The sequence below is a fragment of the Scyliorhinus canicula genome, chromosome 2 (genome assembly GCF_902713615.1).
Source record: "Scyliorhinus canicula chromosome 2, sScyCan1.1, whole genome shotgun sequence".
NCBI lineage: Eukaryota > Metazoa > Chordata > Chondrichthyes > Carcharhiniformes > Scyliorhinidae > Scyliorhinus > Scyliorhinus canicula.
This window is the reverse complement of record NC_052147.1, coordinates 218156943-218181121: the sequence shown is the minus strand read 5'-3', so window position 1 is coordinate 218181121 and position 24179 is coordinate 218156943. Positions and strand designations below refer to the sequence as shown.

General features: G+C 48.7%; 1 protein-coding gene and 1 non-coding gene across 5 annotated transcripts in view; both read right to left on the bottom strand.

The window, feature by feature from the left end:
- Window positions 1-24179, bottom strand: part of gpd2 (glycerol-3-phosphate dehydrogenase 2 (mitochondrial)) — a 225711-nt gene that overhangs the window by 155178 nt on the left and 46354 nt on the right. The gene's annotated exons all lie outside the window — the stretch shown is intronic.
- Window positions 9023-9093, bottom strand: trnag-gcc. The gene has a single exon. It is a non-coding gene; the product is annotated as a tRNA-Gly (tRNA).

Here is a 24179-nt window from a genome sequence, read left to right as displayed (position 1 = left end):
GGCAACGACTGCTGGAAGGGGCCGCCCTCGACCTCGCGGCCACAAAGACTCTGGCACTTTCCATGATGGCCGCCTCCCGCAGTGCGTAATCTTACTCCACTAGCCACTCAGCCAACCCGTCCTACCCCTCGTGGACCCCGCAAACGGCCCCCCAGGCCCACCCTACCCCTCGTGGACCCCGCAACCGCCCCCCCTCCCCCCTCTCCCCAGCAGCCGCCCCCGCGCACTATGAAAATCGCTTATTATCATCATGAGTGGGCTTCAATGAAGTTACTGTGAAAAGCCCCTAGTCGCCAAATTCCGGCGCCTGTCCAGGGAGGCTGGTACGCCTGCGCTGCTCGCCGCACCGCGCTCCCTGGGGGTCCCCGCTGTTACTTCTGCGGTCAGCAGAAGCACCCCCGCCAACACTGCCTGGCCCGCACCGCGACCTGCAAAGCTTGTGGCAAGAAAGGCCACTTTGCAGCGGTGTGTCAGTCCCGGACGGTCGCCGCTATCGCGCCCCCGGTCCCCTCGCCTCAGCCGCTCACTCAATGGGCCCCGCCATCCGCTTCCCTCAACCCCACGTGCGATCAGTGGGCGCCGCCATCTTTCACCGCCCCCGCCATGTGCGTTCCATGGGCGCCGCCATCTTGTCCCGACCCCACAACGTGCGCTCCATGGGCGCCGCCATCTTCTCCCACACAGGTACTCCAGACGCCACCATTTTGTCCTTCCCCCGGGACGGGGCCACGGGTCGCTACCACTCCTCGTCGGACTCATCAGACTCGACTGCCGATCGCCCGCTACTCGCCTCCGTTACGCTCAACCAGTCGCGTCCTCACAACCTGGCACCCTCTACCACAACGGTGCTGGTCAACGGCCACGTGGCCTCTTGCCTCCTTGACTCCGGGAGCACCGAGAGCTTCGTCCACCCGGACACAGTAAGGCGCTATTCCGTTGCGGTCCATCCCGCCAACCGGCAGATCTCTCTCGCCTCCGGTTCCCACTCTGTCCCGATCCGGGGTTTCTGCCTGGTTAAACTTACTGTACAGGGCATGGAATTCGACCGTTTCCGTCTGTACATTCTCCCCAACCTCTGTGCATCACTCTTACTAGGCCTGGATTTCCAATGCAATCTCCAGAGCCTTACCCACAAATTCAGCGGACCCCTACCTCCCCTCACCGTTTGCGGCCTCGCGACCCTCAAGGTCGAGCCTCCCTCCCTCTTTGCCAATCTGACCGCAGATTGCAAGCCCGTCGCCAGCAGGAGCAGACTGTACAGCTCCCAGGACAAGACCTTCATCAGGTCCGAAGTCCAACGGCTGCTTCGGGAGGGTATCATCGAGGCCAGCAACAGTCCCTGAAGAGCCCAGGTGGTAGTGGTTAAGACCGGGGAGAAGCACAGGATGGTCGTGGACTACAGCCAGACCATCAACCGGTACACGCAGCTCGACGCGTATCCTCTCCCCCGCATATCTAATATGGTCAATCAGATTGCACAGTACCGGGTCTTCTCTACTATTGACCTGAAATCCACCTACCACCAGCTCCCCATCCGTAAATCGGACCGTCCCTACACTGCCTTCGAGGCAGACGGTCATCTGTACCAATTTCTTAGGGTTCCCTTCGGCATGACGAATCGAGTCTCGGTATTTCAACAAGAAATGGACCGAATGGTTGACCAGTACGGACTGCAGGCCACCTTCCCGTACCTCGACAACGTCACCATCTGCGGCCATGACCAGCAGGACCATGACGCCAACCTTTCTAAATTCCTCCACACCGCGTCTCTCCTTAATCTCACGTACAACAAGGAGAAGTGCGTGTTCCGCACAGACCACTTAGCCATCCTCGGCTACGTAGTCCAAAACAGACTATTGGGGCCCGACCCCGAGCACCCCCTCATGGAGCTCCCACTCCCCCAAGGCCCTCAAACGCTGCCTGGGGTTTTTTTCTTATTACGCCCAGTGGGTCCCACAATACGCGGACAAGGCCCTCCCACTGATAGTCGACTCAATTTCCCCTCACGGCCGAGGAACAACAGGCCTTTGCCCGTATTAGAGCAGACATAGCCAAGGCCGGGATGCATGCAGTAGACGAAACACTGCCCTTTCAAGTAGAGAGCGATGCTTCAGATGTCGCACTTGCCGCCACTCTAAACCAGGCAAGCAGACCCGTGGCATTCTTTTCACACACCTTCCACGCCTCCGAAATTCGGCATTCCTCTGTTGAAAAGGAGGCCCAGGCAATCGTTGAAGCGGTGCAGCACTGGAGGCATTACCTGGCCGGCAGGAGATTCACTCTCCTCACTGACCAACGGTCGGTAGCCTTCATGTTCAACAACACACAGCGGGGCAAGATCAAAAATGACAAAATCTTGCGGTGGAGAATCGAGCTCTCCACCTTTAACTACGAGATCTTCTATCACCCCGGCAAGCTCAGCGAGCCCCCAGACGCCCTCTCCCAAGGTATATGTGCCAGCGCACAAGTGAACCAGCTCCGTGCCTTGCACGAGAGCCTTTGCCATCCGGGGGTCACTCGCTTGTACCATCTAATCAAAGCCCGCAATCTGCCCTACTCCGTCGAGGAAGTACGGACAGTCAACAGAGACTGCCAGGTCTGTGCCGAGTGCAAGCCGCACTTCTACCGGCCAGATCGCGGGCGAATGGTGAAAGCGTCCCGCCCCTTTGAACGCCTCAGTGTGGACTTCAAAGGGTCCCTCCCCTCCACCGACTGCAACACCTACATCCTTAGTGTGGTCGATGAATTTTCTAGGTTCCCCTTCGCCATCCCATACCCGGATATAACGTCTGCCACCGTCATCAAGGCCCTGGATTCCATTTTTGCCATGTTCGGTTTCCCCGACTACATCCACAGTGACAGGGGATCCTCGTTCATGCGTGATGAGGCGCGTCATTTCCTGCTCAGCAGGGGTATCGCCTCCAGCAGGACGACCAGCTACAACCCCCGGGGAAATGGGCAGGTAGAGAGGGAGAACGGGACGGTATGGAGGGCCGTCCAGCTGGCTCTATGGTCCAGGAACCTCCCAGCCGCTCGCTGGCAAGAGGTACTCCCTGACGCGCTCCATTCCATTCGGTCACTACTGTGCACCGCAACTAACAGTACACCCCATGAACGTGTTTTTGCCTTCCCTAGGAAGTCTACATCCGGGGTGTCGCTCCCGACTTGGCTCACGACTCCAGGCCCAGTCCTTCATCCGTAGGCATGTCCGGCACCACAAGGCGGAACCCCTGGTGGACAAAGTACGCCTTCTCCACGCCAACCCTCAGTGTGCCGACGTGGAGTTCCCCGACGGCCGCCAGGACACAGTCTCGCTCCGGGACCTGGCTCCCTCAGGTGCCGATCCCATGCCCACGCCCCTTTTCCCCCCCCGCCACCCTCCTTTTCCCCGGCGCCCCCGTATTCATCCCCACCAGGTCCATCCCTCATCCCCCTGCCCACATCCAGAGAGTGAGAATTGGAATCCTTCTGTGTTACTTTCGTAAAAGTAGCAGATCAGCTACATTTACCCCAGGAAGTGTGGATGTTAATGATCCAAGGCAGGTGACAGGAAAAGGCCAAGAGATCTGTTCTATACTGGCCATGGATATGACTGCTGATGACAAACAGACCAAGAATGCAATTCTGAATGCTTATGAACTCACACCAGAGGCATATCGTCAGTACTTACTAAATTCCTGTAAAATGCCTACGCAAGTTGATCTGCAATCTGTAATCGGCAAACAGATCACAGTCACCCTGGGGCTGGTTTAGCTAACTGGACTAAATCGCTGGCTTTTAAAGCAAACCAAGGCAGGCCAGCAGCACGGTTCAATTCCCGCACCAGCCTCACTGAACAGGCGCCGGAATGTGGCAACTAGGGGCTTTTCACAGTAACTTCATTGAAGCCTACTTGGGACAATAAGTGATTTTTATTTAATTTCATTTCATTTTCAAGACATAGGTCTTTGGAGAGGGTGGAGAAGCGAATGAAGTCACACGGCGTGAACTTTCAGGAGAGGGAACTGGCAGTCTTAGTCCACAGCAACCAGATCATGTCTCTGGAGGCAGAGGTAGCAATGCTGGAGGAGACTACAAAGTGTTGAAGGCCAGAGTGGATGACCAGGGAAATCAATCCAGGCATCAAATCCCAAAAATAGTTGGGCTGTCAGAGGGGGTCGAAGGTACAAGCACCACCGGTAACGTGGCAAAAATGTTCAGGAAGCTGGTTGGGGAATGGGTCTGAGAGAAAGCCCCGGAGGTGGATCAGTCCCACCGATCGCTGAGTCATAGGCCGAGAGCTGCAGAACCGCCGTGGACGGTGATCATCCGCGTACACAAGTACCAGGAGAGGAACAGATTTTAGGGCGGCACCGTGTCACAGTGGCTGGCACTGCTGCCTTACAGCGTTAGGGACCCGGGCTCAATTCCAACCTTTGGTGACTGTACGGAGTTTGTACGTTCTTCCGGTATCTGTGTGGGTTTCCTCCAGTGGTCCGGTTTCCTCCCACAATCTAAAGATGGGCAGGTTAGGTGGATTGGCCGTGATAAATTGTCCCTTACTGTCCAAAAGGTTGGGGGGGGGGGGGGGGGTGGTTACTGTGGTACAGGGATAGGCGTGGCCTAGTTGGGTGCTGGTTCAGAGGGTCAGTGCTTACTCGATGGGCCGAATGGCCTCCTTCTGCACTATAGTGATTCAATGATTTTGAAATCAAGACCGTAGCCATCTGATATGCATTTATCAGGACATTGAGGCTGACCTGGCCAAACGTCGTGGGCTTCAACAACGCCAAGGAAGAGGTCTTCAGGAGTAAGATTTGGTTTGGGATGCTTTATCTGGCAAAACTATGGGTAACACAAGAACAAAGAACATCAGCAGAATTATCCGTCGGCGGGATCCTGCACTCGGCCAGCAGCGCACCCACACCCACGGTTTCCCAATAGCATGGGGTGGCCACCATGGGAATTCCCACTGGTCAGCTGCCGGATTGGAGGATCCCACTGCCAGCAAGGGCGTGCCGTGCAGGGGAATGCGGCTGGCGGACCAGAAAATCCAGCCCCAATCAATGACTTTGTTTGCAAAAATGGTTTGGGTGAGTACTAATGTTGATAACATATAGTTTCAATGATTTTACAATTTGAATGCATGGAGATGTTAAGATTGCACGTGTTGGTGTTTGCTCTTTTGCAGAGCTTGAAGGTGGACAGTGTCTTCCTGTGGGATTCACATTGAAGGGTGAAGGATCAGACAAGGTTAAAGGGATGAATGGGACAGGCATTCTGCTCAGGTTTTGACTCAGTCAAGAGGGGTTGCGATCCTGTTCAGTAAGAGGCTGGCTTTCACCGTGGCCAGCATATTCCTGATGCTGGTGGCCATCCCGGGCCTTGATTCTCATCAATTGATCATGAAATTAAAATGAAAAACGCTTATTGTCACGAGTAGGCTTCAAATGAAGTTACTGTGAAAAGCCCCTAGTCGCCACATTCCGGCGCCTATCCGGGGAGGCTGGTACAGGAATCGAACCATGCTGCTGGCCTGCTTGGTCTGCTTTGAAAGCCAGCGATTTAGCCGAGTGAGCTAAACCAGCCCCTAGTTGAGCCAGCCAGCCAGAGTGGTGATTTCAAAGAGGGATGGATTGAACACCAAGTCATTAGGAATGTCGAGAATAGCTAAAGAACTGGGGTTATTTGTGGAACAGAATGGTGGTGGTTGAGGGGAGGGAGCACGGAGGTTTAGGCATCCGGGAGAGAGGGAGTTTTCCTCTACATTGGGTATGTTCCCAAACAGATTTTCTTTTTGCTGGGGAAAATCGATGTTCCCGGTGATTGTGGGGGTGGAATAGACAGTGATAGTGATATCGGACCACATGCCACATTATGTTCAAAACAGGTTGAACCCAGCAGGTTAAAATTGGTGCTCCTGGCAGACAATGGGTTTTGAGAGAGGTAGCCTCGGCCGTAGACAACTATGTGAAGTTTACTCAGAATGGGAAGATTTCATCCTCAACGTTCTGGAAATCACTGAATGCGGAGGAAAGAGTGGAGGTAATATCATCGTTTAAGGCCCACAGGGATAAGGTTGGAAAGATAAAAGGCAGAGGTTGGTTGATGCTATCTTGGCAATGGAACAACGGTATTCAGCGGCCCTGACAAAAGCGCTGATAGCGGGAGAAAGAGTTGGAGGTGGAGTTAGATCTGGTATTGATTGGAAAGGCGGTGAGACAATTGCATCGCCCGTGGGGTTTATTCGATAAATAAGAGAAGACTTATTTAGGTCACCAGTTGAGACGACAGATGATTACACAAGATATAGCTCAGGTTAGGGACAAGGTAGGGGGATAACGATCGGTTCTGTAAATCTTATAGACACATCTCCTTGCTGAACATTCCTATACCGTCCTCCCCGAACAGACACCGGAATGTGGCGACTAGGTGCTTTTCACAGTAACTTCATTGAAGCCTACTTGTGACAAGAAGTGATTATTATTATTACATGGATGTGAAGGTGCTAGCAAAGGTCTTGGCGAGACCTCTGGAGGGATGTGTTAGAGGTGGTCTCCAAGAGTCAGACCGGCTTTGTAAAGGGGCAACAGTTCAAGTAACATTCGGCAACTCTTGAATATGCTCATGACCACATCTAGGAGGAAGGTGCCAAAAGTAATCATTTCTATGGGCACAGGCTTTCAAGCGGGTAGAGCGGAGGTACCTTTTTGAGGTCCTGGAAGGTTTGGATTCAGGCCAATGTTGATCCCCTGGGTGAGATTGTTATGTACTTCCCCCACTGCAAATCCAACGACAAATGCGCTGAGCTCTTGATACTTCCGGCTGCATAGGGGCACGAGACATTTGTTGTCATTTGCATCAGCTATTGAACCCCTGGCCATTGCACTTAGGTGTCACAGGTGGGGTAGATAGCATAGTGTCCCTTTATGCAGACAATTTGTTACTGTATGTTTTGGACCCACTCATGTATGGGGGTTGTTTAAAAAAATTTGGATCATTCTCAGGGTGCAAGAATGAGGTCTTCCTGGTGAATTCCCTGGATAGGGGTAAAGACTTGGGAACCTCACCATTCAATCTGTCCAAAACAAAATTCAGATATCTTAGTATTCAGGTACCACATGAGTGGGCCATGGTGCACAAGTTGAATTTGGCCAGCTTGGTGGAGGGAGTAAGAAGGGTCCTGAAGAGGTGAATGCTCTCCCGCCTTCCTTGACAGGGACAGTACAGACCATAAAGGTGAACATTCTCCCATGGTTCCTGTTCGTGTTGCAGTCTCTCCCAATTTTCCTCCCTAAAGCATTCTTTGAGAGAGCAGATAAGTTAATTTTGCCATTTGAGTGGGTGGGCAAGACACCTCGGATCAGAGAGCCTTCCTGCACAAGGGATGGCGTTCAGGGGGGCTGCGCTGCAAAATGTTTTGTATTGAATGTACTGAAAAGGTTCAGCAATGGTGGGGAGAGGGGATGGGAGTGGGGGAAAATGGAGGAGGTTTCTTGTGTCTGGGTGTGCGTAAAGGCATTGGTCACTGCCACTCTCCAGTTTTCCCCAGCTAGGTATACTGGGGGCCCGGTGGTAGTTGCATCCCCTAAAATTTGGACTCCGCTCCAGCTCAGGTGCCACTTTGAATTGGGGAGCATGTCGTCTGGTGCCAATCTGTGAAAATCTTGCACCGTCGAGGAAGGACACAATTTATAGGGGCTGAGGAGGGAGGGGGGTCGAGAGAATTAGGGAGTTGTTTGTGGAGGGTAGGTTCGCGGGGCTGGAGGAATACTAGCTCCTGAGGCACAAGTTGATGGATAGAATGCTATCATGCAATGGGCTGAGGGAAGGGAAGATCTCTGACATATATGGGTGGTTGCTGAAGACGGGGAAGGTTCCGTTAGAAGAGATAAAGGGGAAGTGGGAGGGGAAGCTGGGAGTGACATTGGGGGAACGGGTCAGAAATGAAATACTGTACCGAGTAAATTCAACCTCCTCCTGTGCCAGGATGAGCCTCATTCAATTTAAAGTGGTTCACTGGGCCATAACTAGAACGCATAGGAGTGGGTTCTTCCCAGATGTGGAGAATAGGTGCAAGAGGTGCTCAGGGGGCCGACGACTCAAGTGTAAATGTTTTGGTCCTGCCTGAAACTGGTTTGAGTTCTGGACATCAGTGTTTGAGATCTGATGGTGGGGGTGAGATTGGAGCCATTTCACTTGTTGGCAAGTTTTGCCGTATCGGAGCTGCTGGAAGGGTAGGGGGCTGGTGTAGTGGCCTTTGCCTTGCTGATTGCAAAGCAACGTATACTACTTGGATGGAGGTTGGCGGTGCCACCGAGGGCTTCGGCGTTATTGGGGGATGTGCCGAGTTTCTGCAAATGGAGAAAATTAAATTTGCCCTTAGAGGGTCAGAGGAGCGATTCCACTCCAGCTGGAAACGTTTGTACTGTTTGGAATAAAATATATACTTTTTCCAAAAGTCACAGCAGTTCAGAAATTGTCTCCCTTTCAATCTTAAAAACGCACTCAGAGGAACAAAAGGTTACCTCAGCAAGGGCAGCTGCCATGGCGGGCGGGGATATGATGTGACTCTCAGGCTTCTAAATCACAGTACGCCTAAGTCAAATGGTTTGTTCAGCAAGGAAACACCGAGGGAAACAAGGGAGAAGGAAATAGATTCAAAAGGGAAAAGAAAATGGGAGAAAACCCACCCCAACCTTGAAAAGAAGAAATAGAATAGAATACACAGTACAGGAGGCCATTCAGCCCATCAAGTCTGCACCGCCCCTTGGAAAGAGGACCCCACTTATGCCCATGCTTCCACCCTATCCCCGTAACCCCACCTAACCGTCTTGGATACTAAGGTCAATTTAGCATGGCCAATCCACCTAACCTGCAAATCTTTGGACTGTGGGAGGAAACCGGGGCACCCGGAGAAAACCCAAGCAACATGGGGAGAATGTGCAGACACCGCACAGACAGTGACCCAAGCCGGGAATCGAATCTGGGACCCTGGAGCTATGAAGCAACTATGCAAACCACTGTGCTGCCGTTAAATTTTTTCATCGGCCGGGAATCGAACCCGGGCCTCCTGTTTGGCAGGCAAGAATTCTACCACTGAACCACTGATGCATATAGAAGGCAGTTTTAAATGGTGGAAAACTGGGCCACATCAGAGAACACAGCTGGCATGCAAGGAAAGCCATACGCAGTATTCAAGCGCAGCCTGTACCTGGTGTCAAAAATCGTAATCTTCTGTGCCAATGCAAAGGAACACACAGAAATGTCAGGATATAATGTGTAAAGAGGAAATGGTCTCTTGGTTCCAAAGAATCAGGAAAAGAGATTGGCATTCTCCAGGGTACAGGTTCTCTACAGACGCTGATAGTGTGGAGAAATTCAAATTTCCCTCGCAGGAACAGGACAGATTTCGAAATAATAGCTGAAGGACTAAGAGAATGTATTAGAATCATAGAAAATAGAAGCAGGAGGAGGCCATTTGCCCCTTCAAGGCTGTTCCACCATTCTTTATCATGGCTCATCATCAAGTTTAATTTCCTGATGCCGCCTTCCCCCACCCCACCCCCAAAATCCCTTGATCATTTTCGCTACAATTCGTTCTTGAAATTACACAACGTTTTAACCTCAACTACCTTCTGTGGTAGCGAATTCCACAGATTCACCAATCTTTGCGTGAAGAAATTTTTCCTTCCCTCAGTCCCAAAGGTCCCTTATCCTTAAACAATGATCTAGTTCTGGACTCCCCCACCATCAGGAACATTCTTTCTGAATCAACCCTGCCTAAACATGTTACCCCCTCTCACTCTTCCAAACTCCAATAAATATAATCCTAATCGACTTAGTCTTTCCTCATATGACAGTCCCGCCATCCCAGGAATCAGCCTGGTGAACCTTTGTTGCACTCCCTTCATAGCAAGAACATCCTTCCTCGGATAAGCACACCAAAACTGCACACAATACTTCAGATGTGGCCTCACCAGTATCCTACACCATTGCAATAAAACATTTCTATTCCTATACTCAAATCCTCTCGCCATGAAGGTCAACATATATTTACCTTCTTTACTGCCTGCTGTATCTACCGCTTACTTTCAGCGACTGATGCACGAGTCTCGCTGAATATCCACCTCTCTCCATTTATATCCATTCAAATAATAATCTGCCTTCCTATTTTTGCTACCAAAGTGGATAACCTCACATTTATCCGCATTGTACTGTATTTGCCATGCATGTGCCCACTCACTCAGCCTGTCCTAATCGTGCTGAAGCATCTCTGCATCCTCCTCACAGATCACCCTCCTCTTTGTATCATCTGCAAATTTGGAGATAATATATTTAGTTCCCTCATCAAAACATTAACATACGTGAACAGTTCTGGTCCTCGCACAGATCCCTGCAGTACCCCACTAGTCACTGCCTACCAATCAGAAAAAGACCCATTTATTCCAACGTTTTGCATCCTGTCTGCTAATTAGCTTTCTATCCATCTCAAGACACTACCCGTAATCTCATGCACTTTAACTTTTACATTATACTGCTATGTGAGACCTTGTCGAAAGTATACGGAAAGTCTAAATAAACTACATCCAGCTGTTCTTCCTGGTCAACTCTACGAATTACATCTTCAAAGAATTCTAGTAGATTTGTCAAGCATGATTTTTCTTTCGTAAATCCATGCTGACTTTAAAGGATTACACCACTGCTTTCCAAATGCAGTGCTATGCAATCCTGGATAGTGGACTTCAGCAACTTCCCTATAACCGACATTAGGCTCACTGGTCTATAGTTCCCCATTTTCTCTCTACCTCCCTTTTTGAATAATGGGGTTACATTCGCTACCCTCCAATCTGGAGGAACTATTCCAGAATCAAAAAGAATTTTGGAAAATGAGCACCAATGGATCTAGTATTTCTAGGGTCACTTCCTTAAGAACTCCGAGATGAAGATTATCAGGCCCTGGATATATGTCCGCCTTCAATCCCATTAATTTCCCCCAAACCAGGGGCAGGATTCTCCGACCCTCCGCCGGGTTTTGGGCGAGGGCGGGGATCGCGCCACACTGGTCGGGAGCGGTTGGCAGGCCCCCCCCCCCCCCCGGCGATTATCCGGACCCCGATGGGCTGAGCGGCCACCCGTTTTCAGCCAGTTCCGCCGGCGTGGATTAGACAAGGTCCATACCGGCGGGACCTGGCTTTGAGGGCGGCTTGCGGAGTCCTTGGGGAGGCGCATGGGGATCTGACCCCAGGGGGGGCTCCCACGGTGGCCTGGCCCGCAATCGGGGCCCACCGATCTGCAGGTGGGCCTGTGCCGTGGGGACACTTTTTCCCTCCACGCCGGCCATCGCAGAGCGTTACACAGGCCAGCGTGGAGAAGAAACCCCTGCGCATCTGCGGTTCTGCGCATCCGCCAGAACACGCTGGTGCTTCTGTGCATGCGCCAACTCGTGCCAGCCGGCGGAGGCCCTTCGGTGCCAGTTGGCACAGCGCCAACCCTCCCAGCACCAGCCTAGCCCCCGGAAGTGCGGAGGATTACGCAGCTTCCGGGCAGCCCGACACCGGAGTGGTCCACGCCACTCTTTGGCGGTGGTACGGCCCACCCTGCCGATTGCGGAAGAATCCTGCCCCATATCTTTACTAATGCTAATTTCCTTCAGCTTCTCACTAAAACTTGTTCTTCTCAGAACGTCCAGTATACTATTCATTTTTTTTTCATACAAATTTAGAGTACCCAATTCATTTTTTCCAATTAGGAAGCAATTTATCGTGGCCAATCCACCTACCCTGCACATTTTTAGGTTGTGGGGGCGAAACCTACACAAACACGGGGAGAATGTGCAAACTCCACACAGACAGTGACCCAGAGCCGGGATCGAACCTGGGACCTCGGCACCGTGAGGCAGCAGGGCTAACCCACTGCGCCACCGTGCTGCCCTCGGCATATTATTCATGTCTTCCTTTGTGAAGACAGAAGCAAAGTACAAATTTAGTACCTCAGCCAGCTATTTCTTCGTTCCCCGTTATGAATTCCCCAGTTTCTCACATAAGGGACCTGCATTAGTTTTTATTAACAGCGGTACGGTGGTTAGCACTACTGCCTCACAGCTCCAGGGACCTAGGTTCAATTCCAGCCTTGGGTGACTGTGTGTGGAATTTACAATTTCTCCCCATGTCTGCGTGGATTTCCTCCGGGTGCTCCAGTTTCCTCTCAGTCCAAAGATGTGCAGGTTAGGTGGATTGGCCATACTAAATTGCCCCTTAGGTGTCCAAAGGTTAGGTGGGGTTACTGGGTTATTGGGATAGGGTGGCGGCATGGGCTTAAATAGGGTGCTCTTTCCAAGAGCCAGTGCAGGCTCGATGGGCCGAATGGCCTCCTTCTGCACTAGTTCTATTATTCTAAATTCTATGTTTCTCTTTACATTCCTATAGAATCTTTTACAGTCAGTCAGATTTTATGTTCCCCCCTTGTTTACTTTCAAATTGTATTTTCCCTTTCTTAATCCACTGGCGGGTGAAAGCAGAACTAGGGAGCATAGCCTCAAAATAAGGGGAAGTAGATTTAGGACCGAGCTTAGGAGGAACTTCTTCACCAAAAGGGTTGTGAATCTATGGAATTCCCTGCCCAGTGTAACAGTCGGAGCTCCTTCATTAAGATGATAGATAGTTTTTTGAATAAAGGAATAAAGGATTATGGTGCTCAGGTGGAAAAGCAGAACTGAGTCCACAAAAGATCAGCCATGATCTCATTGAGTGGCAGAGCAGGCTCGAAGCGCCAGGTGGCCTACTCCTGCTCCCAGTTCTTAAATCAATCCCTTGACCTGCATTTACTAAATTTTAAACTGTTCCCAATCCTCAGGTCTATTGCTTTTTCTTGCCAATCTGTATGCCTCTTTTCTAATACTATCTCCAATTTCCCTCGTAAGCCATGGTTTGGCCACAATTCCCTTTCCACTCTTACACCAAATAGAAATAAACTGGTGTTCACCTATTCGTTCCTTGAATGCCATTCCTTTCAGTAATGTTTCGCAGTCCATCATAACCAGCTCATGCCTCATACCATCACAGTTACCTTTAATGAGGTTCAGGACCCTGGTCTCAGAATCAACTACCTCACTATTCAACTTGATGAAGAATTCTACCATATCATGGTCACTCATCCACAAGGGTTCTGCCGTTGGTGAAAATCCACTTAGTAAACTTGTTACTGTAATGGTGATCGGACACACGCAGCACCGACCGATGACTCTGAGTGGGGAAGATGGCTCTCTTAGTCAAAGAGTCTGAGGGAAGTCATTTAGTATTTGACAAGGGTTGAAGATAAGCCTAGTGAGTGGAAAGAGGCAGACAAGGGATCTACAGAATTCCCAAATCAAAATTAAACCCAAGGATTGAGATTAGGGTAACCCTAAAGGGTTGATGGCTGTTAGCACTGAAGGGAGTAAATCTGCCTGTGCTGAAGCAGCACAAGGAGTAGCCATACCCATCAAGATGGAGCCACAAAATACAGCTGAGAAACTAAGACATTTGAACTCAGTTCAAACCATGTTTCTGATAAACTAATGTCGCCATAGTCCCAGATGACCACTGGCTGCTTTTCCTTTTGAGGGGGGAGAGCTGACTGGTGGTGATTTAACCGGAGGAGCACCACGCCTCAGACAAGGAGGAAAGTTGAGAAGATGGGGGCCTTCTTGAATAACCTCAGCTGGTACAGGAATTGAACCCACGCTATTGGCCTCACTCTACATCAAAATCAGCCGTCTGCCAATTGAGCTAAACCAGCATGCGAGGCAAAAGGTAGACCTAAGGTCATAGAGAAAAAAGGGAAAATGCAGAAGCTATCGATCTAGCTCAAAGAGAATTAAATAAGATTCAATCCAAGTAGAAGGAGGAAAAATGGAAGGGATTTTAAACTGTTCAAAAGAACAAACCAGACAAGAATATCAAGCACTGTAATGACATTCTTGTATCAGCAAAAATGAATTCTGACCAAAAACATGTTACTGGCACAGAAAGAGGCCATTGCTAATTTGCTCATTCAAAAGGGAGGATTTGAAACACACCCAGATTGAATTAGCCTCAGTTTTTTCAGGCACGTTCTTTGTATACCTATATAAATGAAAAAGTTAACAAGAGCAAATCCAGAGAGACTCCAGAGTTAAAAACAGTGCTAACGGTTGTCAACACCAGGGGAAAAAAGGGAGAGAACTTATTGCACTCCTAGCCAAGATGTTCCAGTACAGCTACAACAGTCATATCGGCTCAGCAACATGGAACATTGATCAACTATATCCTCTGTTAAAATACCAGACCAGACCCCAACTTTTGTTAGAATATTGGACGAGAACACCAGACAGTTATTTTTATTTGCAAAACTCAGAAAAGGATACTTCACCCCAAGAGTGATGGCCAATAGTATATTTTATGTTGAAGTAACCTTTTATTTTAGGAACCTAGGAAGTGACAAAGTTAATTGATGAGGGAAGGGCTGTAGATGTCATATACATGGACTTTAGTAAGGCGTTTGATAAAGTTTCCCATGGCAGTTTGATGGAAAAAGTGAAGTCATATGGGGTTCAGGGTATACTAGCTAGATGGTTAAAGAACTGGCTGGGCAACAGGAGACAGAGAGTAGTGGTGGAAGGGAGTGTCTCAAAATGGAGAAGGGTGACTAGTGGTGTTCCACAGGGATCCGTGCTCGGACCACTGTTGTTTGTGATATACATAAATGACCTGGAGGAAGGTATAGGTGGTCTGATTAGCAAGTTTGCAGATGTTACTAAGATTGGTGGAGTTGCAGATAGCGAGGAGGACTGTCAGAGAATACAGCAAAATATAGATAGATTGGAGAGTTGGACAGAGAAATGGCAGATGGCGAGGTGATGCATTTTGGAAGATCAAATTCAAGAGCGGACTATCTGGTCAATGGAAGAGTCCTGGGGAAAACTGATGTACAGAGAGATCTGGGAGTTCAGGTCCATTGTACCATGAAGGTGGCAACGCAGGTCGATAAGAGTGGTCAAGAAGGCATACAGCATGCTTGCCTTCATCGGACGGGGTATTGAGTACAAGAGTCGGCAGGTCATGTTACAGTTGTATACTACTTTGGTTAGGCCACATTTGGAATACTGCGTGCAGTTCTGGTCGCCACATTACCAGAAGGATGTGGATGCTTTAGAGAGGGTGCAGAGGAGGTTCACCAGGATGTTGCCTGGTATGGAGGGTGCTAGCTATGAAGAAAGGTTGAGTAGATTAGGATTGTTTTCGTTGGAAAGACAGAGGTTGAGGGGGGACTTGATTGAGGTCTACAAAAGTATGAGAGGTATGGAGAGGGTGGATAGCAACAAGCTTTTTCCAAGATTGGGAGTGTCAATCACAGGGGGTCACGATTTCAAGGTGAGAGGGGGAAAGTTTAAAGGAGATGTGCGTGGAAAGTTTTTTTACGCAGAGGGTGGTGGGTGCCTGGAACGCTTTGCCAGCGGAGGTGGGAGAGGCGGGCACGATAGCATCATTTAAGATGCATCTAGACAGATATATGAACGGGCGGGGAACAGAGGGAAGTAGACCTTGGAAAATAGGCAACAGGTTTAGATAAAGGATCTGGATCGGCGCAGGCTGGGAGGGCTGAAGGGACTGTTCCTATGCTGTAATTTTCTTTGTTCTTTGTCATTTTAAACACAGAATTAACTACAGTAACATCAAAGAAATAGCTTTACAATTATCTTGAACATACTATCTACACCTGTCACTAATTCCAATTAAGCAACCCAATACAGTTCAAATGCCACTTATTAATAAAGTGAACAAAACAGGCTACTTGATTATCTGTGTAGGGATTTTTGGAGAGAGATTCTTTCAAGAGCAGATCCAGATCACTTCTGTTCAACCTAACAGCATTTGGCAAAACTGTTCAACTTAAAAACACACTGCAAAACTGCAGATTTGGCTCCTCCCATTAAGTTCAGTTCCATGACCTGCTTATTTGGGACTAAATACAATCCTTCAGAAATTATCCGCACTCCAGGGGATCTCCAGTAACCACAACACTACCCCATTGACCTTTTATCTGGAAAAAAAGTAACTTTGAATGAATGATTACCTTACCTTTTATGACACTTTAATTACAGCTTTACTAGAGGCGCACACTGCCACTATGTTTATTTTATTCATTTATGGGACGTGGGCGTCGCAGGCTGTGCCAGCCTTGAGGGGGCAGTTAATAGTCAACCACATTGCTGTGGGCCTGGAGTCACATTTAGGCCAGACCAGGTAAGGATGGCAGATTTCCTTCCCTTAAAGGACATTAGTGAACCAGATTTTTTTTTTTAAACCACAATCGGCAACAGTTTCATGGTCATCATTAGACTTTTAATTCCAGATTTTCATTGATATTCAAATTTCACCATCTGCAGTGGCGGGATTTGAACCTGGGTTTCCAGTGCCTTACTCTGATCTCTGGTTTACTAGTCCAGTGACAATACCACTACAACACATCCTCCCCGTAAACTAGGGTTTTTAATAACATTACTGAAACAGAATATAAAGTATAATAACAATTTCTACATTAACACCTGTAACACAAGAAACAGGACAAATTGCCATCCCATCAGTCTACTCTCGATCAGTAAAGTGATGGATGGGATCATCAATACCACGATCAGGCGGCTTTTGGCTCAACAATAACCTGCTCACAGATGCTCAGTTTGAGTTCCGCCAGGGTCACTCAGCTTCTGACCTCTTACAGCCTTGGTTCAAGCATGGACAAAAGAGCAGCATTTGACCAAGTATAGCATCAAGGAGCCCCAGCAAAACTGGAGTCAATGGGAATTACAGGAAAACCCTCCACTGGTTAGAGTCATATTTAACACAAATAAAGATGTGTGCATGATTGGAAGTCAATCATCTCAGCTCCAGCACATCACTGCAGGAGTTCCTCAGGGTAGTGTCCCATGTCCAACCATCATTACCTTTATCAATGACCTTTTCCATTATAAACGTCAGATGTGGGGATGCCCGCAGATGACTGCACAAATATTTAGCACCATTCGTGACCTCTCAGATAGTGAAGCATCCAAAATGTTGCAAGAACTGGACAATTTCCAGGCCTAGGCGGATATCTAACTATTGCCCCTTGACATTCAATGGCGTTACCAATGCTGAATCCCTCACCAATAGTATCTTGGGTGTTACCAATGATCAGAACTGAACTGGACTAGCCATCCATAAATACTATGGCTACCAGAGCAGGTCAAAGGTGAGGAATCCTGCAGCAAGTAATTCATCTCCCAACTCCCTAAAGCCTGTCCACCATCTACAAGGCACATGTCAGGAATATGATAGAATACTCCCCACCTTCCTGGATGAGTGCAGCTCCAACAAACATTCAATCTCTCCACCACTGTCTAACAGAGGCAGCTGGTGCACCATCGACAAGATGCACTGCAGGAACTCACCAAGGTTCCTTCCAAACCCACGACCACTACCATCTAGAAAGACAAGAGCAGCAGATACCTGGGAACACACCACCTGGAGGTTCCCCTCCAAGTCACTCACCGTCCTGACTTGGAAATATATCGCCGTTCCTTCACTGTCGCTGGGCCGAAATCCTTGAATTACCTTCCTAACAGCAAAGTGGGTATACCTATACCTCAGCGATTGCAATGGTTCAAGAAGGCAGCTCAGGATGGGCAATAAATGCTGGCCTAGTCAGCGACACCTACATCGTGTAAATGAATTTTTAAAATGTTGTCACACTTCTGTGAGGCAGTGCCTGAGTTACAAGCAGATACAAGTCCTCAAACAGACAATGAATATCCCCTTTTTGAACACGGCCGCTGATAAGAGACATTGGATTGCGAAGTGGGATTAACACTCGCCTTATTTGAAAGATGACTCGGTATTTTGTCCAGATCACATCATAGTAGCCATTAAGTTTTTGAATTATCTCAAGAACAACTCTGACAAAAAGCATCAGAGATGGAGGGCCAAGGAGGGGGGGGGGGGGACAAAGAGGAAGGTTTTTACAAATCAAATGTTTAAAAAGCCCAGGCGACTTGCAAGTGCTCGGACTACAGGTTTCATTTCTTCACCCCACGAAGGAAGAAATTCAAACAACTGGCTCGCAACAATTTATTTGAAATCTCATTTTTAAGTATCTTTTTCCTTTCTCTGCATTTCTATTTTTTTTAAGTTAACAACTTTATCACTACAGTATTTACTTATATAGTAAATAGTATACAGTTACTTGTATAGGTGGGACAGTAGAGCAGTTGTTAGCACTGCTGCCTCACAGCTCCAGGGACCCGGTTTCAATTCCGACCTCAGGTGATTGTGTGGAGTTTGCGCTTTCTCTCCATGTCTGCGTGGGCTTGGTCCGGGTGCTCCGGTTTCCTCCCACAGTCCAAAGATGTGCAGGTTAGGCGGATTGGCCATCGGAAACTGTCTCTTAGTGCCCAAAAGATTAGGTGGGGTTACTGCATTACGGGGGATTATGGTGGAGGCGTGGTCTTGGGTCGGGCGTTCTTTCCAAGGGCCAGTACAGATACGATGGGTCAAATGGCCTCCTTCTGCATTGTAAATTCCATGAGGCTATGATAACTTTCAGCAGTAGTTTTATAATAAACCAACTTATACCGTTTAATATGAAAGCATGTCTGCTGGGTTAAACCACTTTTAATTAAAAGGGCTATCTGTACTTTTCTTCACCAATGGACACTCTGAAATCAACCAAACCACTACTCTCTCCATTAGGTAAGATAATTGATCACCAACATCTTTAAGCTCAAATCCTGAGGGGCCATCAAGCCAGCCTGGAACTGTCCAAGTCATCAATCTAGTGAGCATGTGTGTGTCTGCGAGCGCACAGTGTGAAAGTTGCAGTGTTTTTAATATTATTTTACTCAGACTGGGTTAGGTACAATAAATGCAATACACCGTTTAAAAAACTCAAGAGCAACTGTCTGAATTGGCAAGTATATCCTTTAAAAAAGTAGTTGCAGTCAAACAAGGAGGGAGCAACAACTCTCCTCACCTGATTGTATCCCAACCAAGAATAACCTGGCAGTGTCCCCACAGTTCCTGCTTCATCTGCCAGTTAACACAACCTTGCAGCAACTGAGGGAGCATCAAGACGAAGCAATAAGTCCCCACTTTAAGTCATTCTCGCGGGCCAATATTTACATCAGGTGCCAAAAGTTTCATTTTAAAGTTGTTTTGCATCAGGTCCGACATGGGACTGCATTACCAAATTGGCGCCATTTTTAAGCAGCTTTTGCCTTAATGGCACTCCCCTTCACTGCTGAACCTCTGGTTTGCAACCTCTGCTGCTCCCTAACCCTCCAGTATATGGCCTCTGCCGCTCGCTGATACTTCTCCCACCGCCTCCATTGCTTACAGCAAGTCGAAGTTGCTCTTTCTGCCTCTCGCTGCTCATCCCAAAGCCCTCATTCAGGGAGTGAGATCGGGAGAGAGAGAAGTGGGGAACAGGAAATGTGGCAAGAGGAAGGGTCTGCAGCGACTCGGAAGGTCAGGGATAGGCTGAGGCTACAAAAGAGGGGGTCAGCAGTGAGAAAGAGGGTCGGGAATGGCAGAGGTTGTGAGCCCAGTTGGTCAGTGGCAAAAGAGGGGATCGGGGGGTGGCAAAGGACGCAAACCAGACGGTTGTCAGCAAGAGGGAAGGTCCAGTGACAGGGAGCTTAGGTAACGGTATGTGTGGAAGGTTGGAGGTTCATCAAGCAACATCAGCAGGAAGCCAGAGTGGCAATGGCAGAAGACAAGTAGAAAGATGGCATATCTCCTTTAAAATTATTTTATTTTAAAGTTCATTTTTTCCAGAAGCATATATTCCTGTACTTCAGGCAGCTCCTTACGCGCAATCCCACGCCTGCCAGTACCCAAACTCACTCCCCCTTGGTAACTCAAACCTCTCCCACAGCTCCTCTAGCCCAGTGAACCTCCCCTCCAAAAAACATGCCCGAACCCACTGCAGCCCCTCCTGCCTCCAAATCCCCTCGCATGAACCCAAGGTTCCCACACAATGGCATCAACACCAACATGTGACCAGTTTAAAGCGTCTCCCAAGCTGGTTCCACATTTTTATAGACGAGTCCACCACCGGACCGCCCACATACTTCCTCATAGCGAGCGGCAACGTGGCCGTCCCAGAGAAAATCAGGCTCGTACCCTGACACGACTCCTCCTCTAACCTGACCGAGTCCGAATCCTCCCCCTCCCACCAACGTCTCAGCTTCTCCACGTTCGCTGCATAATAATAATGCAACAAGTTCGGAAGCACCAACCCCCCTTCTCGCCTCTGCAACAAAGCACTCTGCACCCTCGGCACCTTCCCTACCCACACAAATTCCGAGATTAGCGTATCCATTCTCCGAAAAAAGGCCTTGGGGATAAAAATTGGAGGGACTGAAACACAAACAGGAATCTTGACAGCATTTTCATCATCACCACCTGCACCCTCACCACCAATGTCAAGTGCCCCTCCTTGATCTCCTCCATCAACACAGTCAGGTGCCACCTCCTGAAATCACTCCCTTGACACCTTAAATGGCAGATCCCACAGGTTCACCCCCCGCCCCACAGCATTCACCAGAAACATCTCACTTTTCTTTCTATTCAATTTGTAACCCGAAAAAGCCCCAAACCTCTCCAGTAAGCCCGTGATTCTGCCCATGTTTTCCAACGGGTCCGACACGAACAATAGGTCATCGGAGTACATCACTCGGTGCTCCAAGACTCCCCCTCACAATCTCCCGCCACTTAACCAAAGCCCGAAGTGCCGTCATAAGGGCTCAATTGCCAACGCAAATAACAGCGGCGAAAGCGGGCACCTCTACCTGGTCCCCCAATACAACCCAAAATACAAAGAAGAACAAAGAACAAAGAAAATTACAGCACAGGAACAGGCCCTTCGGCCCTCCCAGCCTGCGCCGATCCAGATCCTTTATCTAAACCTGTTGCCTATTTTCCAAGGATCTACTTCTCTCTGTTCCCCGCACGTTCATATATTTGTCCTGATGCATCTTAAATGATGCTATCGTGCCCACCTCTACCACCTCCACTGGCAAAGCGTTCCAGGCACCCACCACCCTCTGTGTAAAAAACTTTCCACGCACATCTCCCTTAAACTTTCCCCCTCTCACCTTGAAATCGTGACCCCTTGTAATTGACACCCTCACTCTTGGAAAAAGCTTGTTGCTATCCACCTTGTCCATACCTCTCAATTTTGTAGACCTCAATCAGGTCCCCCTCAACCTCCGTCTTTCCAACAAAAACAATCCTAATCTACTCAACCTTTCTTCATAGCTAGCACCCTCCATACCAGGCAACATCCTGGTGAACCTCCTCTGCACCCTCTCCAAAGCATCCACATCCTTCTGGTAATGTGGCGACCAGAACTGCACGCAGTATTCCAAATGTGGCCTAACCAAAGTCGTATACAACTGTAACATGACCTGCCGACTCTTGCACTCAATACCCCGTCCGATGAAGGCAAGCATGCTGTATGCCTTCTTGACCACTCTATCGACCTGCGTTGCCACCTTCAGGGTACAATGGACCTGAACTCCCAGATCTCTCTGTACATCAATTTTCTCCAGGACTCTTCCATTGACCATATAGTCTGCTCTTGAGTTAGATCTTCCAAAATGCATCACCTCGCATTTGCCTGGATTGAACTCCATCTGCCATTTCTCTGCCCAACTCTCCAATCTATCTATATTTTGCTGTATTCTCTGACAGTCCTCCTCACTATCTGCAACTCCACCAATCTTAGTATCATCTGCAAACTTGCTCATCAGACCACTTATACCTTCGTCCAGATCATTTAAGTGTATCACAAACAACAGTGGTCCGAGCACGGATCCACTAGTCACCTTTCTCCATTTTGAGACACTCCCTTCCACCACTACTCTCTGTCTCCTGTTGCCCAGCCAGTTCTTTATCCATCTAGCTAGCACACCCTGAACCCCATACGACTTCACTTTTTCCATCAACCTGCCATGAGAAACTTTATCAAACGCCTTACTGAAGTCCATGTATATGACATCTACAGCCCTTCCCTCATCGATTAACTTTGTCACTTCCTCAAAGAATTCTATTAGGTTTGTAAGACATGACCTTCCCTGCACAAAACCATGCTGCTTATCACTGATAAGTCTATTTTCTTCCAAAAGTGAATAGATCCTATCCCTCAGTATCTTCTACAAGAATTGATCTCATTCATTCGCAAAATTGCCAGAGAGCTCGCATGCAACAACCAGACTCACGCCACAAACCTCATCCCAAACCCAAACCTTCCCAGAATCTCAGACAGAAACCTCCACTCTAACTGATCACAGGCCTTCTCCACGTCTATGGACACTATCACCTCTGGTATTTGCCCCACTGACGGGGTCAGCAACCTCCTAATATTACTAAAGAGCTGCCTCCCCTTCACAAAGTCCGTTTGGACCTCCGAAATCACCTCCGGCACATACCCCTCCAACCATCGCCAGGATTTTCACGTCAGTCTTGAGCAGCAGATGGACCTATAAAACCCGCACCCCAATGGATCCTTCCCATTTTGGGGGGGGGGGGGGGGGGATCAGTGAAATTGACGCATGAACTACAGAGCCAGCAACTCTCCTTTTCCACCTCTTCACTAAATATATCCAAAAGGTTCGGGGAGGGGTGGGGGGCAACTTCATAGCGAGCAGCTCATAAAATTCCGCCAGAAAGCCATCTGGCCCTGGCGCCTTCCCTGACTGCATTATTTCAATACACTCCATCACCTGGGGCTGGTTTAGCTCAGGGGCTGGTTTAGCTCACTCGGCTAAATCGCTGGCTTTTAAAGCAGACCAAGCAGGCCCGCAGCACGGTTCGATTCCCGTACCAGCCTCCCCGGACAGGCGCGGGAATGTGGCGACTAGGGGCTTTTCACAGTAACTTCATTGAAGCCTACTCGTGACAATAAGCGATTTTCATTTTCATTCATTTTTCATTTCATCACCTCCTTTAGCCCCAATGGCACCTCCAGCGCCTGCCTGTTCCCCTCCTCCAGCTCCTGGAAGTCCAGCCCATCCAAACACTGACCCATATCAGCCTTCCTGCCCCAATATCGTCCCTCATAAAAGGCCTTGAGCACCTCATTACTCTTCTCCGGATTAGACACCACATTTCCCCCCCCCCCCCCCCCCCCCCCCCCCCCCCTCCCCTCTAACCTGCAGGATTTCCCTTGACGCTACCCGTCGCCTCAGCTAGTAGACCACTCGGCGTCTCCCCATACTCGTACTGTACCCTCCCTCACCCGCTGTAGCTGACCCAGCATGGCAACCACTTGAACCTAGCCAAACAGACCCTGCAACAATTTATTTCCACCAACAACTCCTTCATGTGGGGGGGCCCACAGAATAACTCTGTTGGTGGGTTCTTGGGAGCCTTTCTTTAAACACCATATTGGCAATTTTAAATGTAGATTTGGAGGCCTGCCCATTAGTAGCGATATTTGGGGTGTCAGGCCAGCCGGAACGGATGGAGAACGGGGGTAACGGCAGACACGTTGTCTTTTGCGTCATTGCTGACTCGACAGATTCTGCTGAGTTGGAGATAGGTGGCACCGCCCAGTGCAACAGCGTGGCTGGGTGATTTAATGGAGTTCTTGCATCTCGAGAAGGTTAACTTCACGGTGAGATGAAATATTATGGGGTTCTATTGCATTTTAAGGATCTGGTCACTGTTAGCTGTTAGTGGGGTGGTCATGATTCTATTGGGGAGGTGGGGGTTTGTTTTTGGTCAATTCGGATTTATTGAGGGTGTTGATACTTGTTTTTCTTTGTATATTTTGAATAAATTGTTAAAATCCTAATAAAAATTGTTTTTTAAAAACTTATACAAAGAGGCAGTCTTCCGTCAGTGTTTCACAGGCTACAACTGAATAAACAGACAAAACTAATTCTGCTTTAACGTAATTCTACTTCTTTCCTCAATCATACAGTAACCATGTGCCATGCCATTCCTTTCATGAACTATGTATTTGTTTCTGCAATTACATTTTACTCAAACTATTTCTAACCTCAAATCATGGCCGCCCACATTTTACTCCCAGGCCTCCGGCTTACAACTCAGCTTTCTGGATTTCAAAATTTTATTTGTGAGTCTTACAAATTGGCTTGGCTTACTTGACACTTGTTGCACTGCATTCTAGTTGTTTGA